Raw genomic sequence first — 8,499 nt, forward strand, 5'->3', positions numbered from 1 at the left:
TAGCTGGGACTACAGGCGCCCACCACCTCGCCCGGCTAGTTTTTTGTATTTTTAGTAGAGACGGGGTTTCACCATATTAGCCAGGATGGTCTCGATCTCCTGACCTCGTGATCCGCCCGTCTCGGCCTCCCAAAGTGCTGGGATTACAGGCTTGAGCCACCGCGCCCGGCCCTGCTGAGTGTTTTCTATTTGCCCAACCACAGCTCTCCCGGAGAAGCACAAACTGCTCCAGTATGTATGTAAACCATGAACCAAACTTCCTAACGCAACGAAGAGCCCTGGTGGGAGCCATGCCACTAAATCAGACAGTGGCTGTACTGGAAGGTGGAAAGGACTATTTGTCCTTTCGTGTCCTTTAAGTACTTCTGTACTTATCTCTGTGTGTCAGTTCCCCCACCTGCACCTGGTTATGAAAGTTAGTGCACTTAAAACAGGGCCTGGCATATCGCAAACGGAAAGTGAATGCCATCATTCTTTCAAAAATTTCTACCGCCCGGGTGTGGTGGCTCACACCTGTAATTCCAGCACTTTTGGAGGCTGAGGCGGGCAGATCACGAGGTCAATCGATCGAGACCATCCTGGCCAACGTGGTGAAACCCATTCTCGACTAAAAACACAAAAATTTGCTGGGCGTGGTGGCGGGCGCCTGTAGTCCCAGCTCCTAAGGAGACTGACGCAGAATTGCTTGAACGCGGGAGGCGGATGTTGTAGTGAGCCGAGATCATGCCACTGCACTCCAGCCTGGGCCACAACAGTGAAACTCCGTCTCAAAAATAAACTTGTGCCAATAACTTGTATTAGTTTTATGGCTAAGGTTTGCTTTTAAACATTTTCTTGGTCATTGTTTTACAGGAACGTCTCTTTAATGGAAATTTTTAAACTTATTTTTGCCTCCTCCAAATCCCGTAACCCCAATTTGAAGTATAAAGTTGCAAACTATGGGGATGAATTTGCGGAAGGGTATGTCTTTTCTTTTTCCATGAAAAACTCAGAATCACATCTCAAAAGGTGTAGGCACTTTCCAGAACGCTTCATCCGCCCGCTTTAAGCACGCGCACCAAGGAAAGAGTTTGGGGAGCGAGCGCGTCGGACTTCCCCGGTTGAGTTTCTCCCTCCCCGGCCAGAGGAAGAGCGCCCAGCTCCGCCATTACAGCGTGCGAGGGAAAATGGAGGCGCCTGGTCCACCCGCCCGCCGGCGCCTGCGTCCTGGGCGTCTATCCCGGCCCGCGAGGCGGCTACGGCTGGAGAGGGAGGGCGAGCGAACCAGTGCAGTGTCGCGCCCCACCCTGCGCCCGAGAGCAGTGCCGGCGAGCCCGGCTCCGACCCTGAGAGTCCGCTCCAGGCCGCTCCAGACCACGAGCCACTCCGCAGGTTTTCAGCGTTCCGTGCTTTCCCTCCAGCCCTTTGTGTCCTAGCGCGCGTCGGAAGGAACGCGGCAACGCGCGCCGTGCTGTGCGCCTGCGCAAGGGGGCAGGCGGTGCGCCCTGCCTGGAGTCGAGAGTGGGCGCGGCTCCCGGTCGCTCCGCCTTCGCTCCGCCCCTCGCCCGCCATTTCGTGCTCCGCCGCGTCTCCTGAGCTTGGCGCGCGGGGCTTCCGCGTGATGGACGCCCGGAAGCCGGCACAACAAATTCCCAAGCGCCGGGACTTCGCTGTCTGCAGGTCCTTCTGCTGCCTGCGGAGCAAAGATGGCGCCTAGAGCCTGCGGCGGTGCCCAAGTATGGGGGAAATTGGGCGCCTCTGCCTCCTCCAGAAGGGTCTGCAGGTTGGCCTCGGGGGTGTGCACGCCCTTGTGTGTGCAGGACCCTGAGGCATGCGCCTTTCTGTGTATGCACAGCCTCGGAAGTGTGCACATACCCATACTCCCTAGCACGCACACCCAAACTCTGGCATGCACGAACCCGCGGGTTTCCACGTTTTCGTATGTGCACGACCTTGAGGATGTACTTGGATCCGACAGTGTCCGCATTTGTGTTTGCACAGGTCCAGGTGTGCACGGACACGTGCATTCAGGAATCTGGTGGTTCACAGGAGCCGCTGTTTGCGTGGCCCGGGGATGTACGTGGACCCGCGAGTGCAAGCCCCACTTCTGCTGTCTGTGGCCCACGAACACGATCCTGTTTCCGGCCTGTTTTGGATTCATTTGCACTTGCCCAGTTTACATGCAAAGCGTAATCTGCCGGCCACCCCAAGCAATTTTTAACCATTCTTTCGTTCGTTCTTCACCGATATTTGGGCTCCTGCCCTGGACCCAACTTTGCACTTGGGGGCACGCGGTGATAGTGACTCAGCGTGAAACCAGTGGGAGAAACGCCTAGAAATAGGCAGTTAAGGACAACCCGAGGCCGCTGTGAAGGAGGCGCATGGCTCGCCAATGACAGGGGAAGCGGCCTGGAGGAAGCCGTGCGCCGAGACTAGGGCATGGGGTAGAGGGAATGGGGTAATGTCCCAGGACTGTTTGGGGAGGCCTTCTGTCTCATTTGAGAGGACGTTGGGTGGAAGCAGAGGAGGCAGGTAATGGGGAGGAGAGTGCGTGGGGAAAGGACCTGTTGGTGAGGGTAAGGGGGCAGAAGACTTGGGCAGGCTCTGAAGTGAGAGCTCGCAGGGCCTGGCCTGCCCTGCCCAGGGAGCAGTGGGGAGAAGCAGTTAGGGCCTGGGGGCAGAGCCCGTGTGCCCCACTGTTGACACCTTCGCGGGCTGCTGCTCCTCGTGGCTTCTGTGTGGAGCACAGGCCTCTTCCTTGGGGGAGGGACTCGGACTGCAGGCTCCAGCCCTGCACTGCCATTAAAGGCCTGGGCAGGCTGCTGCATAAGAACAGTACCTCTTGGCCGGGCGCGTTGGCTCAAGCCTGTAATCCCAGCACTTTGGGAGGCCGAGGCGGGCGGATCACAAGGTCAGGAGATCGAGACCACAGTGAAACCCCGTCTCTACTAAAAATACAAAAAATTAGCCGGGCGCGGTGGCGGGCGCCTGTAGTCCTAGCTACTCAGGAGGCTGAGACAGGAGAATGGCGTGAACCCAGGAGGCGGAGCTTGCAGTGAGCCGAGATCGCGCCACTGCACTCCAGCCTGGGCAACAGCGTGAGACTCCGTCTCAAAAAAAAAAAAAAGAAAAAAAAAAAAAAAAAAAGAACAGTACCTCTGCTGGTGGAAATGGAGGGAGACGCCGCGGCACAGAGGACCTGTCCCAGACACGCGGGATGGCAACCATCGGAGCTGGCGTGGCTGCTGAGGTCCCCTGGTGAGGCCCTCCTTGTCTCTCCCTCAGCGGCCTAGTCACCTCAGATTTTTTTTTTTTTTTTTTTTTTTTTGAGACGGAGTCTCTGTCGCCCAGGCTGGAGTGCAGTTGGCACTGTGTGGGCTCACTGCAACCTGTGTCTCCTGGGTTCATGCACTCCTGACCTCAGGTGATCCGCCTGCCTCAGCCTCCCAAAGTGCTTGGGATTACAGATGTGAGCCACCGCGCCCGGCCGTCCTGTGTTTATGGTTACAGATGCTCTCCAGTCGTGTTCACGGAAAACCTCTCCCCTGAAGTATCTACGGTTCCATCGAGAATCCCTCTCCACGAGGTCCCCAATGTGTCTGTCCCCAGCTTACTGGAACATGTCTCATGAGGGAGCAGGGGCCACTTCACACACTTTGCAGTACAGCCGTTTTGCTGTAGGCCAGATCTTTTTTCTTTTTCCTTTTTTTGGAGACAGAGCCTTGTTCTCTTGCCCAGGCTGGAGTGCAGGGGTATGATCTCAGCTCACTGCAACCTCCACCACCTGGGTTCAAGCGATTCTCATGCCTCAGCCTGCTGAGCAGCTGGAATTACAGGCATGCGCCACCACACCTGGCTAATTTTTGTGTTTTTAGTAGAGATGTGGTTTCACCATGTTGGCCAGGCTGGTCTTGAACTCCTGGCGTCAAGTGATCCACCCGCCTCAGCCTCCCAAAGTGCTGGGATTACAGGCACTAGCCAATGCGCCCGTCCTAGGCCAGAGTTGTTTTTTTTTTTTTTATGAGAGAGTCTCGCTTTATTGCCCAGGCTGGAGTGCAGAGGCGCAATTTCAGGATTACAGGCACATGCTACCACGCCTGACTAGTTCTTTCGTATTTTTAGTGGAGACGGGGTTTTGTTGGCCAGGCTGGTCTTGAACTCCTGACCTCAGGTGATACTCCCGCCTCAGCCTCCCAAAGCGCTAGGATTACAGGCGTGTGCCACCGCGCCCAGCCCAGACCAGATCTTTATCTGAAATGGAAATGAAGGCTTTTTTTCTGTCACCCAAAAGATACTTTCTTTTTTTTTTTTTTTTTTTTTTTGAGATGGAGTCTGGCTCTGTCACCCAGGCTGGAGTGCAGTGGCACGATCTCGGCTCACTGCAAGCTCCGCCTCCCGGGTTTACGCCATTCTCCTGCCTCAGCCTCCCGAGTAGCTGGGACTACAGGCGCCCGCCACCTCGCCCAGCTAGTTTTTTGTATTTTTTAGTAGAGATGGGGTTTCACCGTGTTAGCCAGGATGGTCTCGATCTCCTGACCTCGTGATCCGCCCGTCTCGGCCTCCCAAAGTGCTGGGATTACAGGCTTGAGCCACCGCGCCCGGCCCCAAAAGATACTTTCTGAGCACATGCTCTGTTAGGCCTGTGTCTGGACTAGAGATAGAGCCGTGGAGCAGTTCCTGCCTGTAAGGAACATAGAGACCCAAGTCCCAGGACACGAGGGTCCAGAAGCAGACAAACAGCTTCTTTCCACTAGATGCAGTGATGCAGAAAGTCTGCACCTGGGCCTGCCTTCACCCCTCCCCCCACCCAGCCCCGTGCATCTTGAATTAAAACAGAGAAGGTAGGGATTGGGTGGTGGCAGGCCCTTCTCCCCACCAAGGGAGTGACCTTGCCAGGCACTGCCTTCCTCTTTCCCAGTCCTGAGCATGGCCCCCAGGCCCTGCTTCTGGGAGTAACAGGGAGTTGACTGCACTCTCTGGGACACCAGTTGAGACCCTCCTCAGAAGGGGATGGGGACAGTCCTCAGTGCAGAGCAGTCTGCAGGGAGGCCATGGTGGGGCCATCCCACTGACCTCCCTCAGCACCATATCTGGGGAGCTGTGCTCCCCTGGAAGGTGGGGTGAAGGGGCCGGTGTCTAGCCATGTAGCTGTTGTTGCTGTGACACTCAGGCGTCAGGGCAGGTTGTGCCACTTTAATCTACCAGCAGGGCCAAGGCCTGGAGCCCTCAGGGCACCAATTGTGAGATCTGCTCTAAACAAGGGCATCCTTCGAAGTAGGTGAGGTGGTCTCATCTCCTGTAGAACAGGCAGGTTTCCTACTTTCTCCAAAGGCCCCACGACCTGGGTGATGTCCTTCTCCCTCAAGGGTCCTCTCCTTCAGCACAGGGCTCCAGAGGCAGCTCTCCATGCCACCCCACTCCTGAGCAGACGGCCGGAGCTGCCCCCTCTGAATGCCGCGCTGGGCAAGGGGTCCGTGCCTGGGAAACACCCGGTGGGGAATGTTCTGGCCCTCAAGAGTAAACAACAGGGATTTAGATGATGCCACCGTCCTCAGCCTCTGACCTCCAAAGGAGCCACATTCAAGAGAAGGGGAGGTCCCTCCACAAATGAGACAGCAGAAGAATAAATACCCTCCTGTGCCTGCCGACTTCCTGCATAGGTCTGTGGGCTCGTGTAAATAATTGAATGGAAAACTTCAGAAGGAAGGTAGCCCATGGGAGCCTGGCATTGCCCGCCAGAAAGCAGGTTATAAAATGTTTCCCATGTAAGCGGTGGCTGCGGGGAGTCAGGATGCCTAGTTACAACCCCGAAAAGTAAGGCTGCCCTGGGCTCCCAGGGGAAACACTGGGCCGGGCGGGTGGGAGCTCTTCATGGAGTAGATCCCTCCCAGCCACCCCCAACTCCTAGTCTCCTGGGTGTGGTAGCTCCAAGATCTCAAAGCCCAATCGCCGAGCCCGGTGGTCTCCGATGTGTCCTACCCTCCCTCCTGCTGCACAGGCAGCTTGTGTTGCTGAGGAGTAAGGGGAGATTTCCGGCCAGCACAAGCAAAGCCAGGCAGGGTGTCCCCTGAGGCGGCGCAGCAGGAGGACCACCGAGTGTGGCCCTCACGCCCCACATCCGGCCCTCTCCCTGCCTTGTCCTCAGATGAAGCCTGAGGTGAATTGGAGGCTGGGCCGATTCCCCACCCCTGGCCTCAGGGCGGTTCCTCCTGGGTCCAACTGCCCCAGACCAGGCCATCTGGGAGGCAGCCTGGGCGGGGAGAGAGGGAGGGAGGACGCGTGTGGAGCCACTGCCCGGCCCCCGAGGCACAAACATTTCCTTATGTGGTGGCTCTGAGTGCCCGGGCGGCGCCCTAGAGGCTGCTGGGGAGGGCCCGGGCCGGACACACCCTGGGTGATCGCAGAAGCAGAGCCCCTGCCCAACAGGATCCTGGCCTCATCTTGGGGAGGAAAGGACCCCCGCCTGCTCTTTGTCCCCTGGAGTGGTCCACATCCCCTAGGAGGAAGTGGCCACTGCTTCTCTACGGGATGTTTCCCCAAATTCCCCCTGTGTTTGCAGGAGACCCTGTGAGATTAGAGGTACAGCAGAGACCCCAGCCCCGGGACAGGAAGGGGGTGGGCTGGCAGGCCCCTAGCCTCAGGGTGCGCCTCCCGCACTGTCCCCCACCCAGCACCAGGCACGATGCTACTCCCTTTGTTTCCGGCAGGCCTTGGGAGCTATATTTGGCGGTGGGGGGGATAACAGGGTGACTCATGGGAGGGACGGCCTGGGGTGGGAAGTGGAGGAGCTGCGTCTCTGGAAATGCAGCTCCCTCTGTTCCCAGGCCTGCCGCAGGTGCTAGCCTTCCATGAGCGCTGAAAGCAAAACAGCCAACAACGCCGGGCTCCCGCCCTGTAATCCCAGCACTTTGAGAGGTTGAAGGGGGCAGATTGCTTGAGCCCAGGAGTTTGAGACCAACCTGGCCAACACGGTGAGACCCCGTCTCTACAGAAAAAATTAGCCAGGTGTGACAGTGCGCGCCTGTGATCCCAGCTACTCTGGATGCTGAGGCGGGAGAATCACCTGAGCCTAGGAGTTCAAGGCTGTAGAGAGCCGAGATCACACCCCTACACTCCAGCCTACCCAACAAAACAAGACCCTATCTCAAAAATAAGAGAGAAAGAAAGAAAGAAAAGGAAAAGAAAGAAAAGAAAAAACCTGGGAGACACAGCATAGCTGCCTCCCACAGCAAAGCAAGGCTCCATGGTCCCTGCACTCGCTCTCCGGGCCTAGGACAGTGACCTCAGGGGCACCCCCACTGTCCAGAGCCCGGTCAGCACACCCCAGCCCTGATCCCCTGGGGTGCCTACTCAGACCCCTGAACTGCCCTAGCTTCTCAGGCCAGTGTCATTTCTCCAAGGTGACAGCCTTTAAAGCAGATTTGAATCTCTGACAGGGAGGGTTCCCCATGGAATATGTATTTTGTCATTTTGTGGCTGCTTTTTTTTTTTTTTGAGACAGAGTCTCACTCTGTCACCCAGGCTGAAGTGCAATGTAGCGGTCTCAGCTCACTACAACCTCTGCCTCCTGGGTTCAAGCCATTGTCCTGCCTCAGCTTCCCGAGTAGCTGGGATTACAAGCGCCTGCCACTACACTCGGCTAATTTTTGTTTTTGTGCTGTTGTTTTTTGAAACACACCTGGCTAATTTTTGTTTTTGTTGTTGTTGTTGTTTGTTTGTTTTGAGACAGAGTTTCGCTCTTGCTGCCCAGGCTGGAGCACAATGGCGCAATCTTGGCCCACCACAACCTCCACCTCCCAGGTTCAAGCACTTCTCCTGCCTCAGCCTCCCGAGTAGCCAGGATTATAGCTACATGCCACCAACCCAGCTAATTTTGTATTTTTAGTAGAGATGGGGTTTCTGCATGTTGGTCAGGCTGGTCTCGACCACCTGACTTCAGGTGATCCGCCGGCCTCAGCCTCCCAAAGTGTTGAGATTACAGGTGTGAGCCACTGCGCCTGGCATTTTTGTATTTTTAGTAGAAATGGGGTTTCGCCATGTTGGCCAGGCTGGTCTCGAACTCCTAACCTCAGGTGATCCGCCTGCCTTGGCCTCCCAAAGTGCTGGGATTACAGGCATGAGCCACCGCGCCTGGCCAGGATATTTTAAAATGGGGCTCCAGTAAGAACTGTGCTCACTCCAGTGCATCTTGAATTGGTCTGATTTCAGGGAGTATAGGTTGAGGCTGATTCCGAAAGTTAACTCTGGTCCAGGAGGCCTTGGCATGCCAGCACCGCCAGCACTACCCCCACCGGGCTGACGGTAAGAGCCTGCTGGGTCTGGCTGCCAGCTGGCTCTGTGACTCCCATCTTTTCTTACACAGCCCCTTGATACTCGGCTCTCCGGGGTCCGTCCTTAGTCCCTCGGTCAAGGGACATCCATCTCTAAATTGCCTTCCGACCTTGGTCAAGGGACATGCATCTCTAAACTGCCTTCCTCCCAGCCACTACCCTTACCACCTGACACTGGGAAAGTCACCTC

General features: G+C 56.6%; 1 long non-coding RNA gene across 2 annotated transcripts; it reads left to right on the forward strand.

The window, feature by feature from the left end:
- Window positions 1-1,445: 1,445 nt before the first annotated feature.
- LOC139357240 (uncharacterized) lies at window positions 1,446-7,445 on the forward strand. Of its 2 annotated transcripts, none has more exons than XR_011610131.1 (3): window positions 1,446-1,715; window positions 1,981-2,511; window positions 5,361-7,445. It is a non-coding gene; the product is annotated as an uncharacterized lncRNA (long non-coding RNA). The 2 variants fall into 2 exon arrangements; XR_011610132.1 differs by having other exon boundaries at window positions 5,366-7,445.
- Window positions 7,446-8,499: the final 1,054 nt, after the last annotated feature.

The sequence above is a fragment of the Macaca nemestrina genome, chromosome 11, assembly GCF_043159975.1.
Source record: "Macaca nemestrina isolate mMacNem1 chromosome 11, mMacNem.hap1, whole genome shotgun sequence".
NCBI lineage: Eukaryota > Metazoa > Chordata > Mammalia > Primates > Cercopithecidae > Macaca > Macaca nemestrina.